Source organism: Protomyctophum parallelum (genome assembly GCF_964188405.1).
Source record: "Protomyctophum parallelum genome assembly, chromosome: 7".
Classification (NCBI taxonomy): Eukaryota; Metazoa; Chordata; class Actinopteri; order Myctophiformes; family Myctophidae; genus Protomyctophum; species Protomyctophum parallelum.
Genome location: NC_139705.1, coordinates 46,542,148 through 46,561,460, shown reverse-complemented (window position 1 = coordinate 46,561,460; position 19,313 = coordinate 46,542,148). Strand labels below are relative to the sequence as shown.

Below are 19,313 nucleotides of genomic sequence, written 5' to 3'. Positions count from 1 at the left end.
TAACACTTCAGCCTATTTAAACTTTGAAATATAGCCGACATACATGAGTGTAAGTACTGTAGTAGAATAACACTGATGCTTTTCCCGTATTGAATGGGTTCATATTATTCATATTCTCTGTGATTGGTCTCCCTGTTGACATTCATGAGGCCTACTATCTGCAGACCTATAGCACCGATTGATTGAAAAAAAAACAACAACTGTACAGTACAGTACAGTTCAGTACAGTTCAGTACAAGCCAGGTCTGCTAAGAGGATTTTAAACCCAAGAAAGCCTAGTATGGCTTGTTTCCATTGGGGCCCTTTGTACTCAATTCATCAAAAAACATACATATCGACTCTGTGTACAGTAAACAGTTCAGGGAGGGTTAGGCTTTGAGTTATTACTGGGGTAGGCTTTGACTTTTTTCTGGGGCTAGTTTCGAATTGTAGTAAGTGCTCTTTGAGAGTGGTTTTGGGTATGCAGAATGGAAGACCCCACATGCACAAGCCTACAGTATATACAAGTCTATAGCTGTATATATTATTATTTGTTATATTTAGCCTGTTTCACCATTTTCCCTTTGCTCTCTCTACATCTGTGTCTCTTCTCACGGAATACTACAACATGATGGAGAGTATGCACGAACAAAAAGAAAAGTAGTAGGTCAGAATCTCATATTAGGTCATTGTACATCTTGCAGTTTTTTTGGTTGAGTCCTTAAAAGTAACAGTTTTGGACATGTGAGGTTTCCACCCGACAGACAATATTATGTCAGATACTGTATACATATATAGAGAAGACTTCCGCACACCCGGCAGGTGTCCAAGATACTGTATACAGACATTTTGTGAGCATAGAGTAAACAAATGGAGGCCTTGTACTGTAAACCACATGGGTGACCCCAGGTCAACTAAGTATTTTAATTAATCTCTCAAGAAAGATTCTCAATTTACAATTCAAATCTGTCAACAGACAGTTGTGTAGAAGCGTATAGTGGCCCTATACAGTAGCAGGAAGCAGGCTGGGAATGTGAATTTAAAGCAATGCAATACAAGCCATGCGTGATGTCCTGTTATTCAGACATTTAAACAAGCTTTGCCCCCAGAGGTTAAAACGATTTGGTTTGATGCCCAGATTGTGGTTTAAGTGGTTAAAAGGTCGCTCCATACAGACGAATGCTGCAAACCTCGTATGGTGATAATAGTCATTGCATGCACTCCTACGGGCTGAGTGTTCGGCAGGAGGCGTACGACTAAGGCTCTACGTCCTCCCGGTGAGGGCTCCTCACTAAGGCTCTACGTCCTCCCGGTGAGGGCTCCTCACTAAGGCTCTACATCCTCCCGGTGAGGGCTCCTCACTGATACTTGAGTCAGTAGGATTCAACAGCAGTGACAACACAGAAATGTGAATATAGAGGAATCAACTAAACTGGGGAGAAACATAGGTTTCCACCCGGCAGCGACAATATCACCTGACAGGGATGGTCTTGACAGGAGTCAAGGAGCTTATTATGGGGGTGCTTGGCGCAGATGGGTTAATCGCTGATGGGGGGTCAGGGTGCAGCTTGACCAATCGTGACCTGCCTAAACGAATGATATGCGCTACATAAATTACTGTCGGTCATTATTATATTGCCTCACACTCAATAATGAATATGAAAATGACTGGCTATGTCCACCTGACCTCACGGCATCTCTATTAAATATAGCTGGAATAGTGGACAGTAACAACGTAGATGTATTTTTGATTGACTGTAGCTCTGCTTCAACTTGAGCGCTCATGACTTTTCATTTTATTTCACAGACAAATATTGTGCTTTCTGACTGCACTACATTTATAGGAAGAGACCCTCGGCCAGAATCCAATCTTGCAAAAGATACGTTATGAATCAATTAACCACCAACTTAAGCCTTATTTAAAAAATGGTATAAAAGAAAAAAACATTTCAAAACTTTGTAATTTGTACTTTTGAATACAAAATACATTTCTGTAAGTGCTGCAGTACTTACAGACTCAACTTACACTTTTAGTTGAGTGATATTTGATGAGGAATAGCTATACTTTATGAGTGCTGGGTTTCATTACCACCCCTGTCCATCACCATGCCACAAGTCCATCTAATTCATCTTTGCACATGCTGATAGGGCCACATCATTACACCGCTATTATATAAACATAAAAAAAACTGCTTGGCACTCAGCATCAAGAGTTGGATTGGGGGTCCCTGTGACATACTAGTGTAATGTAATGTCCAGGAAGGGTCATAACAGTGACACCTTCATATCCCTTATATGATGTATAATGATAGAGGAGTTGCAAACGTGTGTGTAGTATGTGTGCGTGCGCGCGCGCGAGAGAGCGTGTGTGAGCGTGAGTGAGTGCCAGTGCCGTTAGTATGACAGACAGGGAGGCTTAACTTGCATCGGCCATCATTTATAATGATTAGGTTAAATTCATCCATTCACATTTATGACAGCCACTAAAAAGTTTCATAGCTCCCTCACAGCGCTGCATGGAGCCAATGAAGGGTAGGGCAGACAGGCTGTAAAGTGGCACCCTGCGGTGATACGCCTATACGCCTAGGGGCTTTTCTAGTTTACTTTTTCAACAGTTTTGGACATATGAGGTTTCCACCAGACAGAGACAATTATTCCTCTCCTCTCCTCTCCTCTCCTCTCCTCTCCTCGTAATGGAAAAATATATCTTTAAGTCAAGTTGGAGTTCACACCAACTATAAAAATATTGTATGTTGAACGATATAGTTATAACTATCATTCTGTGTGAATGCCTCTTTAGGCTGCATATTGCTGCTGTCGGGAAGAAACCTTGTATCTCCATTAATTATTTTCAACGTGTTTGATGTATTTCCGTGAATTTAGGTCCTACTTCATCATACAAGAATGTCACACAAAAGTAGTGAAAATAGCCGACCTATCTAAGCTTTTGTTAGATTTTCTAGGTTTCAAAAGGGGGTTTTGGAAAAACAAGGTTTCCACCCGACAGTGACGATGTTAGATAAACATAAAGTATGGCACTAAAACGTTATGTTGAAGGTTACAAATCAAAGAGTGCATTCTTCCTACAATATCGACCTTAATAGACAGAAGTGCTCTTTTAATATTGCCTGACGCCACTGGGTTCAATGACGTTCTGACTGTGCCTGCACTTCCTGGTAGTCAGCGGACTCAAAAGCTACTAAACAGACCTAACAAAACGTGAATGAGTTATTGATCGTTAAACTTCAGAAGACCTCATCTGCTAATTTTAATAGCCTCAAGTGTCTCGGACTGGAGGCGTATCTCATGTTAAAATGTCCGTGTGGCGCACGGCATAAAATTAACTGCCGCAAGCATACAGCGACCCACACAGCTCAGCTGACACCGTCTGCTATACCCAACTCACAGCTCAGCATGCTATTGATCGTCAGATGATTAGATTAACCCATAGAACACTAAACATGGGGGATTTTTCACCCGGGCGATTATATTTTTTGCCATTTTCATAATGTTGCTGATGTCTGAGGTGCGTGGGTCTTTCAGTGCCTTCATGATGCTCAGTGACATCATGGAAGGTAGGTTTGTTTCCCTGCCCACATCCCTGATTTTTCCTACAGGCAGGTGTTCGGGTGAATTTCACCAGTGTTTAGTGATAGTGTGAAAAATCCAATACACCCACAAGGCTCCTCATTACCACTGATTGAGTCCATCCACAAACAACGCTGCCAGTCTAAGGCCCTCGGCATCATCAAGGATGCCTCCCACTCCTGTTCCACCGCTCCCATTCACAGAGGAGAAAGGGCTACAGATGTCAGGGCTACAGAGTTTGAAAGCGCTCGCTTTCAGTAATGCAACGTCCTGCTGCCTCCTGCATTATGTGCAAATTCCAAAAAGGTCTATTGAGTGATATCCAACAAGCACTTCCAAACTTTCTTGACAGAAAGTAGCTCATAACATGTCTACAGTGGATTTTAACGAAACAAACACTTTGCAGATAGAGGATAATTCAAGATTTTCGTACAGCTGCAATGTTGGTGAGTTTGACGTTGTTTAATACAATTTGATAGGACTTTTCTGTTTGGAACTTTAAATGTATGGGCTGTCAATGGCAAATTGTAGGCTAATTGCAATAGTTGCCACCCGGTATTCTGAACATTTAGCACCTAAGAACATCTGTAGCTCTGTAACGGTTTAGAAGATATCAGCCATGTTTGAAGTGGCGGTTATTTTAAAAAGGGCGTGGTCATTTTCGGGATATAATTTCTCACAGTTCCCAAGTTCTTCCCTGGGGTTTGCCAAAAACAGACGAGATATTCTCTCCTAAATGAAGTGCATACATATCTTAGCCAGGTCCTATAGACTACATAGCAGATCTACAAGCTCAAAACGCACCCATGTTTTTTTTAATACTGTGTATGTGTGTGTATATATATATAAATTATAATTATACAGTTAAAATGTCATAATGGTGACCCTTTAGTGTCCCTATTCTGGGCAAGGCGAACATTCGGTGCGTTGCGACACATTTTGAGGTTGTGAGATAGAGGCAAAATAGGAGGGGACAAAATATAGACCCCTGGGGGACCCAGGTCAATTTACTTTGACGTTAGTTGTTTATTTGGACAGGGACAACGAAACATGCCCGATTTAGTTTGGAGCTAATTTCCATCCCCATTATGACAACAATACAGTACACACATACAAATGCAGTATATACAGTAGGGTGTTTTAAAGTGGTTATGGATGGTTAAATTAATATAATTATGAGTTTGTATCTACTATAGGCACTAGTATCCATATTGGAAAGAAATGTGGCTTCTTCCGATCCATCACAGGTCTTACTCTTACTACAAATGAAGGCTCTGTTCCATTTTGTGTAGCACAGTGGTTCTCTAACAAGGACCCCATAACTCAGTGTACAAATTAACCTCTGCAAGTGGCCATTTGGAACCCCCCTCGGCCCTCAAGGAACCAGACAAACTTTCCAGTGAACCAACATGTGCAGTATCAGCACCCTGACTGTTTCACCACAATGGAACAGAGCCTTCATTAGTATCACCTGTGAAGGAAGTAAGATTTCTTTCCTGGTGCATAAACATAAAGCCATGTTCACCAAAAGCAATTTTTTTGAGTGTCGGATCACATTTGGGATATCCTGTAGAGATTAGCACTGCACTGCTGCACTGACCAAGATGCCTCAGAGTTCGTCGGCACGTGCAAACACAACACGAGGAACTGCTCTCCCCAAACGTTAAACCCATCTCAGCCTGAGGATGCCCAGAGTGTTTTGCCATGAAAAACACTCCAAAAAACCTATGTTCTGTGGACAGCCCTTTGGGGCCTAAATTCTACCCAGTTCAGTGTAGCATGCGGAGAACACACATGTTTATGTTATGAACGGAACCATGTACAGCAGGTAACACAACTCAAGAGGAAATGGAAATGGCCTGATGGAGGGGAAAGGAACTGGTTGGAATAACGTGTTCCTTCCACGCGCTACGTCCAACCAGGGAAACTCCCCGCTGTCAGGTGTAAAGGAGCATGAGTTCAAGTCCGTTGCTCTCCCCATGTCCCCCATATATGGGGACTAGGTTGGAGGAGGGTGTATAGAGCCCAGGATCACATTAGATGATTGACACACAGGTGAAAAATGGGTTACAAATAAAAAATAAAAAAAATTTGAAATGGAAATGAAGGGAAATGGAAGCAAATTGAAAAGATTTAAGTAATAATAATAATAATAAACCTCTCATTCTCTTTCTCTCCCTCTCTGTTCTGTCGTCCTCTCTCTGTGTCCTGTGCCTTCTTCCTTCCTTCCCACGCCGCCGTTACACCTGAGAACAAACAGAATGACATTTAATTAAAGCAGTGCTTCTATTTTCTTTTCATAGCTCAGCATATTGTTTGCCAACTGTGAAATGGGTGTGTATGGGGAAAATCTATGTATTGAAATTGCATTGTGGAATCCATGATCTCGACCGCGGTCGAAAAATTATGATGATGTATTGAAAACGAGATGATTAATTTCAAGGGGTTATTCCCAATATAGAATTTCTATATTGTTGGCAGGCAGAAAACCTATGTTTTCCTTATGTAAACTTTTATTAACTTTTTAATTAATAATGGAGGGGACTTCAGCATTTTTCAGGCCAAGAACCCTTTAGTTGAGAAAGTAGGTACCCAATTGTGTTGCAGGTTAAAATGTTCAGTAGATTTCATATAAATCGCAAATGTTGCATTTGTATAGCGCTTTTCATCCAACGCGTTATAGATTGTGCATTACATTCACCCATTCACCCACAGATTAATACACAGATTGCGGAGGAAACCATGCAAGGCACCAACCTGCACAACGGGACCAATTAGGGTTCAGAGTCTTGCTCAAGGACACTTTCCCCCTTTTTGAAACTAGCTCCTCGCCACTCGCCCTACACACTTCCACTTGGTTTGAGCATAGAATAGAGACGGCACCGGAATCCCTTCCATCCACTTGCATTGCATTGCGTCTCGGTTATTTATATATCTATGCTCAAACCGAGTGGAAGTGTGTAGGGCGAGTGCCGAGGAGCTAGTTTAAAAAAAGGCCTTTGACACTAACTCTGGGGGAGCCTGGGATTGAACTGGGAACCTCAGGGTTCCCATCCGACCGCTCTAACGGCCACTCTACCGCTGAGCCACTGCCGCTCCATATAGCTTCAAATGCTTGGCTGGCAGTACTATCGTCAGTGTTTTATAAATGTATCATCTTTTCGATTAATATGTTGGATTCATGCTCACAGTCACAACACGCTGTGAGCTTGTAGATTGTCTATTTTACACGGCCCCCTTGTAGTAACCCAGAGGACCCCTATAGTGTTCACATACACCCTGTTGAAGACCCATGGATTAGACAAAATTACTGTGAGCCAATATACGACCGAGCGCGGTAATGTAAACAGGACATTATCACATGGGAATGTGATTATCGTCATTTCCCCTGGAGAATAGTATACCGACGCGAGAGAAATGAAATCCTAACGGGATCCAATCCCATGCTATATTCCTTCACTTGATCTTGGCCTGCTTCTACCCAAGCTGCCATATGGATTCTCCCCCATCATCACACCTACTCTCCAGGGACTGCTCTCCCACTTTCCCCCCTCAATCTGATCCATCACTTTCTCTTCAAGCAGCATCCCAGCCCACAGCCTCTCTCTTCTTTCTGGTCTCGTTGTTTCCCTTAAGCCCATTCATCTTTCCTAATCCCCCCCCATCGCAGTCTTTCACGTTACACGCTGCCTTGGAGAAACTTGTAACTAAAAGTCTGACGTCACCGGCGGCGGCATCGCTCGCCTTCTCTGACATTGTGTTGTGGCCAATGATGAAGGTACATTCTTGCCTTCGTACTGATGGTGTAACCAGACACTGAAGACATTAACGTCCGTTTGTATTATGGTGTAACCCTAACCAGACACTGAAGACATTAACGTCCGTTTGTATTATGGTGTAACCAGACACTGAAGACATTAACGTACGTTTGTATTATGGTGTAACCAGACACTGAAGACATTAACGTACGTTTGTATTATGGTGTAACACTGAAGACATGAACATACGTTGGTATTATGGTGTAACCAGACACTGAAGAAATGAACATATGTTTGTATTATGGTGTAACCAGACACTGAAGAAATGAACATATGTTTGTATTATGGTGTAACCAGACACTGTAGAAATGAACGTACGTTTGTATTATGGTGTAACCAGATACTGAAGAAATTAACGTACGTTTGTATTATGGTGTAACCAGACACTGAATAAATTAACGTACGTTTGTATTATGGTGTAACCAGACACTGTAGAAATGAACGTACGTTTGTATTATGGTGTAACCAGACACTGAATAAATTAACGTACGTTTGTATTATGGTGTAACGCTGAAGAAATTAACGTATGTTGGTATTATGGTGTAACCAGACACTGAAGAAATGAACATATGTTTGTATTATGGTGTAACCAGACACTGAATAAATTAACGTACGTTTGTATTATGGTGTAACGCTGAAGAAATTAACGTATGTTTGTATGTACACTGAACACTGAAGAAAGGAGTCTTCTGGATCAGTGTTAATTCTCAAAGCAATTTTTGATTTAGTTTTAGTCGTCTGAAAAGTTTTAGTCTAGTTTTAGTTGACTAAATATCATAAGATTTTAGTCCACAAAATCAACAGTTGATTTAGTCGTGAAAAAAATATTTTGGCAGGCCTTGATGGCGTACTCTTGTTTTCAGACAACGTAAAAAATAATAACCCTATATATAAAACATATTTAAATTAAGTGACTTTCAATACATGAAAAGAACATTATGCAATGAAGTACATATAAAATAGATACAACACACACACACACACACACACACACAAACCCCATCATCCATTCCTTAAGTTCATTGATCAGAACCCAAACCGTTAACCCGCACGCACATCCCAACATTTACATATGACCGGTAAGAAATAAAAGCAGGTGTGCTTCCTCTGGACGTCCTCTTAGTTTAGGCAGTGGGTGCTCCGCTATAAATATAACTTTAATCTACCCAAGTGGAAAAAGCGGCACTCGGAAATAAAGCATTCATTTACATACAACACGTTGTTAAAAATAAGTTAATTAAGTCCTTGGCAGACATTGAGTTAATCACCCTCACTGCTCCCATCCCTTCAACATTATCCGTCCATGATCCATCTGTTCAACCTCTTCCACGCAACTTAGTTTGTCTTTAAGGGTAGTGTACATGATCATCAATCCATTTCATTCCGCTCTCCATTCCATAGATCGCACACACCACCTCGATACTATATATAGATCACCTGGATACGTATACCTCTCCGTGGCACCAGGCCTTAGGCCAGAGTCATTCGTCTTTGTGCTGACTAGTCTGATATAGATTTAGTGTGATTTTTAACAGGTGTCACTGGCCTTGGACCTTGTCGACCGCACTGAGGTTCCTCAAAGTGAAGGTCTTTAACATTGAACTGACGGTAAATCAGTCATCAATTGATTGGAGACTATCACTTTGTCACCATTGTTCTGCCCCCACAGTGTAGTGGTCATGTTTATTCTGTGAAACAGCACCACCCTGTGGTACCCCAGGTTTTCTTATTTGTTTTGCCTTGTGCTTGCAATTAGGTACCACATATATTTCAACTGAGCTAGCCTGGTTAATAAACCAGACTAATATCGCACGGATCCGCGGGATATTAGTCTGGGGAGGCTCAGCTTGGATTTCATTTCCAGGGAAACATTTTCTCTTTGACGCAATTGGTCAGAGCTACTGTCAGTCAAAGGTCTCAAGCATTGAACGTCACTGTACCAAAGCCCGCCCATATTGCATACCGTGTCCCTATTGGGCGCACACGTTTTCGTGTGTAGAAAATGGGCGTACAATTGAGCCTCTCCAGACCGAAATCCGCCGGTAGGCAATTTTTTTTTGCCAACGGCTGATTCGGTCTGGTTTATTAACCAGGCTACAGCTGTGCTGCCTGCAGTCAGTGAAATGTCTTCAGCTCCATGTGTACTGCTGTTTGTGTCTTCTCTGGGGCTAAAAGCAATGTCTGCGAGTAATGAGTTTATGATGGCAGGTTATTTTATGTTTCATGTTTGCATTTGTACAGATGTATTTCACAATCAGCTTAAGCGATAAGTGATTTGTACTCTGTAGATTAGCTCTGTTTGTTTGACACATGCTTTCTGTATTCAGTTGGTTCTCACATCATCAAACCCTGTACACTCAAGACACGCTCCATATATGGCCAGTACAGAATTCATTCCATAATGTATGTTGATCTGACCCCCCATTCCAAAGTGTCAGTGCTCGCCCAGCAGTCTGCTGTCACCCAGGCGGATATGTTGATCTTACTCCCCATTCTCAAGTGCCAGCGCTCGACATTAATATGTTTGAGAAACACTGCTCTATCTACTGTATACACTAAGGTCATCCATGTGATGAATGGTGCATGCAGTATAGTGGTCCCGACACACACACACACACAAACACACACACACACACACACACACACACACACATTTGAAATGTTTATTTATGTCCACATAATAAGTACAGGAATACCTTACAGTGTTACAAAGGACATAAACACTGCCAGTCCAGTTTGACAGTGGGAGAGCAGCCAGTTACAACGTGCATGGACGGCAAAGCATTGTTACATACAGTACAGCTGACATGTCGGACACAGGGCAGCAGACATAAATCATGGATAAAGGAAACAACGCCTCCTCCAAATTGAGCGGCTTCCTATAATGGCTGAAACTGAGCAATACCTCGCTAACTGCTTGGCTCTCCTTTTGGAAAGGCCGGTCATTTGTAAGCCCCTCACAACCAACTTATGCACATGCCCTAGGCTGCCAAAGATAAAATCTAAAAGTTTACATCTGTAGCGTAGCCTAGCTGTGAGATGGTCTGCATTAGCTGCTGATACTTCAGCACTTTGGTTAGAAAGGCTTCTTCCAGGCTATAGTCAAAGGTACAGCCGACCTCGAATAAACACCTCTCTATGGTTTTCATTTACAACAATGACATCAGGGGTGTTAGCTGAAATGTTAGAGAACACAGAATCATCATTACACACACACACACACACACACACACACACACACACACACACACACACACACCTCCTCCTCCCGCCTACTGCTCTATCCTAGAAGTGCATGAATAGATGGATGTGTTTCAGCCTTAAGACCTATGAGGCCTATTCTACACATCGGTAGTTTTCACGGTGACTGGAATGCTCTCTCGACCTCACTGCTCAGTGGGGCGGTTCTTATGTTCTTGTATTTGTTTTACTGAGAATAAGGTTATAAATAAGTTAAGGGGTAAGGCATAGTTTTACTGGGGTTAAGTTTAGGAGTAAATCTTCATATAATTGGTGCCATTGTTGTCTACTCACTGTGTCTCAGAGGAGGGCTGTGGACAGTTCAGAAACCTGCCTACCAGTGAGATCATCGATGGGGAATCCAAGCTAATTTTCACCTTTTTCATATGGCCCATAAGTCATTGCGTTTGTGTGTGCATAAGTTCCTCTTTCTCTTGCTGTGTTGCCAGTTTTGCAAGAGAAACAAGTGACCAGGTCTATGAAAAAAACCACAAATGAAAATAGCAGATCTACAAGCTCACAGCGACACATCGTGAGGTTGTACATCTGTTATTTAAAAACACATTGAGAATAAATCGAGATATTTTGATTTTTTTTTAAACATTTTAATAAAAAAGGCACAAAATATGTTAAATAATTTATTTGCAAGTGACTTTACAGAAAAAAACTAGTCAAAGGTTGCTTATAATAAGCAGACATGGCAACACGGCCTGAAGGAAGCAAAGCACACACACCTGGAGCCCCAGTTCCTTGGCGGGGAAAAACTTGAATAGAAACTGCAGGCTCGCCTTCATAAAAACTATGATGTTACTGGTAGGTGGGTTTCTGAAATGTCCACAGCCCTCCTATGAGCCACAGACAACCACTTTATGAGTTGTTCAGGATTAATTATATGAAAATGGATGACGTCGTCCTTTAAAGCAATGTTTCCAAAAACGTTTAGCCTGTGACCCAAAAGAGACATTAGATGCTGAGAAGACTCAAGAAAGCTGGCATGGGACCCAAAGTCCTGAAAGCTTTCTACAGAGGCACCACAGAGAGCATCCTGACTGGCTGCTTCGCTGCCTGGTATGGCAGCTGCACCGACCTCAACCGCGAAGCAATGCAGAGGGTTGTGTCCCCCTTTGAAGTCCTGTATGACGATCGTTGCGTCAGCAATAATCGTGGAAAACTCTTTATTGCACTCTTTATTCTATCCTTTTGTTTGCTGTCCTTGCTGTGCTGTTGCTGTTCTGAATGTTATGCTCTCTATGCTGCTGCATTATCTGGAGGAAGCCAAACAATCATTTTTTCATTCTTATGTAGCTGTAGGCCTACACAAGATGTAACAATACAGTAGAACCTTGACCGTGAACTTGACAACGCTGTGTGAAGCCAAAGCTATTTCCGTGAGCTATTTTCTATGTATTTTTCTATATTTCTTAGATGTGTGTGTTTGTTTGTTTGCTTGTTGTTGTTGTATAGGACAAGAAAATGGGATTTTCATTAGAGTCCTGACTCGTGACCCATAGAAATTGGTTTAGGGAAACATGCAGTGCTTTAAGGTCTGTATACCGCATGCTATTCATCCTCTGGCAAGATGAAGCACTGCATTAGTGAACAGAATAGCATATTCGGACACAGAGAAGAGGCTCTGGAAATGACTTGTCTCAGACACTGACGTTCTGCAACACTTCTTCGCATTATACTATACACACTGATATCGTCCTGGTTGGGTGGAAACCTTGTACTGTATGACCATAACAGTTATTTTTCAGAACATTGCAAAGAAATGGAACCTTTGTGTGTTCCAATGAATTGAATGTATTATTTAGTCACAAGCTCTTGTTAATACTTTTCCTTGGTTAAACATATATAAAACCCACTGGCAGACATAACCACTTCCACCAAGAAAAGGCAAAAACAATATACCTCTATAGTTTTGCAAGCTCATAGATTCACTATTTTCACTACTTCTGCTTTGTTCTGCGTTTTGAGCCTGTTGATCTGCTACTTGTGATGCTTTTGTGTGACATTGTAGTATGATCAAGTAGCGTATGGAGATATGAGGTTTTTGTCCGACAGCAACGATATGCATGCGTATTTGTTATTGGCCTATCATAGGCTGAGATATAGCCCAAGGCAGTGTCTCACTCGTGAAGTGGAGAAGCTTTCATTTCATGCAAACACACCCTGTCCACACTGTCTGCACAACAACCACCCTGTCCACTGTCTGCCCAACAATAACCACAGAGTCTGCACAACAACCACCCTGTCCACTGTCTGCACAACAACCACCATGTCCACTGTCTGCCCAACAATAACCACAGAGTCTGCACAACAACCACCCTGTCCACTGTCTGCACAACAACCACCCTGTCCACTGTCTGCCCAACAATAACCACAGAGTCTGCACAACGTCCACCGTGTCCACTGTCTGCACAACGTCCACCCTGTCCACTGTCTGCACAACAATAACCACAGAGTCTGCACAACAACCACCCTGTCCACTGTCTGCACAACAATAACCACAGAGTCTGCACAACAACCACCCTGTCCACTGTCTGCACAACAATAACCACAGAGTCTGCACAACGTCCACCGTGTCCACTGTCTGCACAACAATAACCACAGAGTCTGCACAACAACCACCCTGTCCACTGTCTGCACAACAATAACCACAGAGTCTGCACAACAACCACCCTGTCCACTGTCTGCACAACAATAACCACAGAGTTTGCACAACAACCACCCTGTCCACTGTCTGCACAACAATAACCACAGAGTCTGCACAACAACCACCCTGTCCACTGTCTGCACAACAATAACCACAGAGTCTGCACAACAACCACCCTGTCCACTGTCTGCACAACAATAACCACAGAGTCTGCACAACAACCAGCCTGTCCACTGTCTGCACAACCATAACCACAGAGTCTGCACAACAACCACCCTGTCCACTGTCTGCACAAAATTCTGATGGTTTTGCTTAAAAGCCGCACTATGTAACTTTATTTTTCTACCACGGATTTGAACCCGTTTCATGTGCAAGTGCTTTCAATTTCATTCCATTGAGCCTACCTGCTTGCTCAGGGGATAAATTGAATGTTGACCATCAGGTCAAACTTCCTGCCCGTGTCTAGGTCAGGCATGACCTTTGACACAATCTAAATGTCTGTCTCTAAATGCAACCATCCAAATTGTATGAGTTGTATTGTATTAACATGCTATGCCATACAGATTGGACAAATTTACATTTTATTCATAAAATGGTTATGCAGTGCCACTTTTACTAAAAATATCAATACCATTATGCAAAAGTACTGTAGATTGCACGCATTCACGCGCGCACACACAGCTTCTTCCATTTGCTCCTGCCGGCTTGGTAGACTGTGTGAATGGACATTACATTTTAGCATTTGTAGCTGACCGTGCAGAACTACAAAAGTACTTTGCCATGGTGTCAACTGCATTTCTGTCAAATGTTTAATAATGATTGTACCAAGTGCTATAGAGACACCACGGGGACTACAAATTTCACACCCCCAAATGAGACAAACCCGTGGCTCCAAATGGCCCGTTAGTCCTCCCTGCCACTCCCACGGGAGGCAGAAGAGAAGCCCTGGCCATGTTGTATTTCTGCTGAGCTCTGCTCCGCTCCGTGCCACACTCCGTGTGTGTGTGTGTGTGTGTGTGTGTGTCAGGACTGTCAGAAGAGAGCAACAGAGACACACACCCATGGCTGCCAGTACCACTACAACCTACCCATGCCCCACCTGCAATAAAAAATGTGGATCCAGGATTGGACTCTTTAGCCACCAAATAACTCACCGTTAAGGACATAAGTGGACGTCATCATCGGATTCGATGGACAACCATAAGCAAAGTGTGTGTGTGTGTCCATCTCTAGCGCTCCGTAGCTCTGAGCATGTGCGATGGGGTTATCATCACGTTGCCATTAGATTTAGGCAAGAAAATAGTTCATCCGGAATTGTCCTTTACGGTTGTTCCCACCGAAAGATAAGATAATAGTTTGAGTGGCGCGATACAAAGCCAATGCACGATGTTGCATCAAGCTAGTTGTCAAATCCCATCTGAGGTGCTGTTCGCTCGCTCCTCTTACCAAACCCCGGACCAGCAGGGCTGGACTGGCCACAGGACGTACAGTACCAGGCATATGCCCGGTGGGCCGAGCCTCTGGTGGGCCAGTCTGGGCCGAATGTTACATTAGTTTTCTGTTGGTTGTGTATCATTGATGTTGTACTGTAAATGTGGTGGTGTTAAGGGCTTGTATTTCAAGTATTTGCCTTGACCCGAAAAGTCAGTAGAGTATCTGCACGCTGGTTGTGGTGGGCCAGTATGCGACTTCAAGCAACAAATATATTTTCTTTCAGTGGGAACTCACCTTCCGATCTGAATAAAAACAGCAGCTGACACACTGATACTCAAATAATGTGCAAATAAGACCGCCTGACCCAGAGACGAGATGTTTTCATAATCATCATGGGGGCCCGCCACGCCACCGCTACGTCACTGGCCTGACCTGTCCAGGAATGATTAGCTTTGGCAAATGTTATGACACAGTTGCAAACAAAGACTGCCATTAGAGCAGAATGCACACTATATAAAGTGTCTTGCATTCCTTCCTTCTTGGCCTCAAGCTGCAGAAGAAAATGGAATCGTCTGTACTCTTGAGTACTTCCACCAGCTGTGCATTACTGGTAAATTAGGTATGGCCATGTGCTGTCTGCACTAACACGATTACATGTTAAAATAACACACATTAACCTGGGTAAAATGCTTGCTCATGAAAAGCTTGTGATAGCTGTACTGCCCTACAAAGCCAAAGTGCATAACTACAAACGGAAAAATGGTTTTAAAAGTGTTTCAACTGGTCCGCCAAATGACATATCGGCATATAAGTGCATATTACACTAATTGTATATCTGTCTTGAGGTAAATTGAGGCTTGAGGCTAATTTGAACTTTGCGATGCGCAAATAAGTGTCCAAAAACTGTGAGGCAGTGACAATCTATTTCAACAACAGTTGGTTGTGCAGGTGAGATTTAGAAAACTCTGTGAGATTTATAAGGTTATCTCACCTTATTTAACAACAAATACAAAGTAATCATAAAAATACAAGTCCAAATGAACTATTATTGATATATTCCAGTGGCTCTCAAAGTGTGGTCCAGGGACACTTGCAGAGTTCCTTCAGGGGATTCCAAACTCCCTTACAGGTCTGTAACTCTTATGGAGAGAGTTATGGTCCTCTTGGCTGCAGGTCAATACAGGAGTATGTCACATGCACACACATATGAACAGATGCACGCACGCACGCACGCACGCACGCCTGCCTACTGTAACTCCAAAAATCTTAGCCTGGAGAATTATGATCACAATTTCTATTTTTCACATGCTAAACTTCACTTATGGCCATTTGATTTGGCCCTCAAGTATAGTAATCTCAGAGTTACAAATGGATAAAGTAACATTGATAATGTTACTGTGGATTCATTCTCTCTCTCTCTCTCTCTCTCTCTGCAGGTGGTTGTTTAAACAGACAGTGTGTCTTGGGTATGCGTTCTGTGGTGTTCCGTTTGGCCTGTGCAGTCTGACCAACCTGACTGTTCTGTCCTCTGTCTGCTGGCTCAAGGTCTGCTGCCCCAACTATGGTAAGACGCACACACACGCACACGCACGCACACACGCACACACACATGCATTGATCTGTTCTTGCTGTACGTGCATGTGGTGAAATGTGATACGAACAGAGGTGAAATGACGGTTGATATTTAGAAAGAGACCAAGAGGTTTAAATGTCGAGTCAGACAGGTCAAAACAATGACCCCCCTGCTGCCTGCTGCAACGCTGGTACAGCATTAATACATCGTCTGTCGGGTGGAAACTTGACAAACACTGTTTATTTTCAGGATAGTAGCATATCTACAGTACAAGCTTTGTGGATCTGCTACTTTTTATGCTTTTGTGTGATGCTGTAGTGTAGTATGCCTAGTAGGGCATATTATTTACCAAAAAGAAAGAGATAAGAGGTTTCTGCCCGGCACACAGAACAGAATATAATTGATAGTTGCAAAATAACATTTAAAACATTGTAAAAAATGTACAATTATATAAAAACATTAAATAAAGAAAAAAACGAGTGAAAATAGCTGATCAACAAACCCACAAAGCGTAGCGACGAGTAACTGGTAAAAACGATGTTCTGGTGGTGTTGACATGCCACGTTTTCAGTTGAATGATGGCCGTCTGACAAAAGATCAAAGATTGCTCAGGATCTTCATTTAACCACTTTATCCCAGTCTACTCTTTATGAAACGGGCTTACGTTACAGTTGTGTTTGGTTTTCTATTAGCTCTGGTCCATAGCCTAATGCACGTTGCTGCATTTAGGCTATGGGACTGTTCTCTTCCTGCCATCGCATGAAATACAGACCAGCCTTTCTTCTGTAGCGAAAATATTAAGATAGTTTTATACCTACTCACCAATAAAGGCGGCTTGTGTAATTAGAAAGCCTCCTTTCCTTATAGTGGACGCACTCGAAGCCCCCTATCACATATAAAATGTACTTTTTGGCCAGAAAGGGATTGTTTTTCCAGTAACTTTTAGTTACTATACCCACTGCACCCTCTACCGATATTGCCAAGAGAAAACCTCAAAGACAAGATTGAAATAACAGATACATAATGCGTCGCACCAGAAATACCCTGTAGATTTTGTCCCGGCACACAGAACAGAATATAATCGATAGTTGCAAAATAACATTTCTAGTTATTAAGACATTGTAAAAAATATACAATTTTATATATATAAAAAGAAATAAAGAAAAAAACTAGTGAAAATAGCTGATCAACAAACCCACAAAGCGTAGCGACGAGTAACTGGTAAAAACGATGTTCTGGTGGTGTTGACATGCCACGTTTTCAGTTGAATGACGGCCGTCTGACAACCCACTGCACCCTCTACCGATATTGCCAAGAGAAAACCTCAAAGACAAGATTGAAATAACAGATACATAATGCGTCGCACCATAAATACCCTGTAGATTTTGTGTTGTGTTTGTTTTTTTCTTTTGTTTTATCCCTTGTTTTTCCTGGTGAACGTTCCTCCCTGCAGAGGGAGTGTTCAAGTCTGCAAGGACTGCTTCATCCATTTTCAAGCTTATCTTCAGATAATTGGTCCACTCACTAATGCTCATTGTAAGATATGGCACAGTGTCTGTCTCAGAGGAGGACTGTGGTGATGTTTGTCCAACCGTGTACTCCTACAGGCTGCAGGGCAGCACATGTCAGCCAGTCCGTAGCAGTGGCAACACACGTTTGTGCTTGGAGGAATTAATTGGCCCAGCGAGAACAATGGCTAACAAAAAGCCAAAAAAGGGTTAAGTGCTATACGGATCGCATCGCTCCACAGCCTGGTAGCGCCTGTTGTGTAATCCTCGATGTTGCGCAACAGTGAGACGTCATCGAAAATGTCCCTCCCCAGTTTAGCAGACGACAAAGAAAATCTTAAAACGTTAATAACTCTGCGATCTAAATCATCCCGTCTAATTATAAAAAAACGTCCTGTGTTAGACGGTCCAGTCGCGATAGATTTATTCTTACCTCCCGTTGTTGTCTATCGGCTCTAGAGTGGTTTGGCTATATCTAGCTGCTACAGCCACATCCGGAACAACATCCGGTCTGTCTGTAAAAGTGGTCCGTGTTTATAAATCGACTGCGGGCGCTATAATGTAATGGATTAAATAACCCCGGGAAATGTAAGTGTTAACAAAGCTGGATGCATCACGGTGGATTTGAACCCACAGCCTCTGTGGTGGTGGTGGTCAGGCTCTTCACCACTGCACCACCCGGGTGCCGGCATGTCTTATATTTTAAGCCTTTAATTTTGCATTCCGTCCACGAGTCGGTTCCTGCATGCTGAAAGGAGATGTATGGTTTTCTAGCCCAGCCGTCCCTTTATCACGTACGTTGCAGTGGAATGAACATGCTATAATGGCCCTTCCATTGAATTAAACCACTTAATGCACCCACTAATGTATAATTTATCATCTGAATAGGATTGTATAATTGAAAGAAATCACTCAACCTCCACAACTATGCAGCCCCATACGCATAAAGCAATAGCATGCTCAAGTAGTTGTTTTATCCCTACAGTATAGATCAAATACATGCATTTACCGGTACTTATGGGAAATGTACGTGTGGGGGAAAATGCAATATTTGCCTTTGAAATGTTATGGAGTGAAACTCATTCAAAAAACTGATTCTCAATCAAAGTTTGCCAATACTGAAAGAATGTATTCAAGTGAGTACTGTAGGCTACCATTCAAGTATAATAACAAATCATTTCTGTGGATATCTTTTTATCCAGGGGAACATTAGCCAAAAACAGCCGATCTACAAGGTCACAACATGTCGCAACACAATTTTTGGCAAATACATCTAGTGTAGAGAGGGAAGTCAGTCGTTCCCAAACCTTTCAAAACGAGACCCAAAATAGAGAGTAGACGTTTGCCCGGGAGCCAAACTAGTGAAAATAGATGATTTTTTAATGTAAAAAAATATAATCTTTTGATGTAGAAAAAAAAAGAAATACATCGTGATCAACAAAAATTGGTCTGTGACCCACAAATGGGTCCTGACTCCTGACCCACTGTTTGGGAAACAGTGCAGTAAGTAACTCAGG

At 42.4% G+C, this 19,313-nt stretch overlaps 1 protein-coding gene across 1 annotated transcript in view; it reads right to left on the bottom strand.

The window, feature by feature from the left end:
* opn7b (opsin 7, group member b) overlaps positions 1–5,813 on the bottom strand; it is a 35,700-nt gene extending 29,887 nt beyond the window's left edge. The window contains exon 1 of the mRNA XM_083768262.1: positions 5,726–5,813. The gene's annotated coding sequence lies outside the window, so the exon portion shown is untranslated. The remainder of the gene's footprint in view (positions 1–5,725) is intronic.
* Between the last annotated feature and the right edge of the window lie 13,500 nt (positions 5,814–19,313).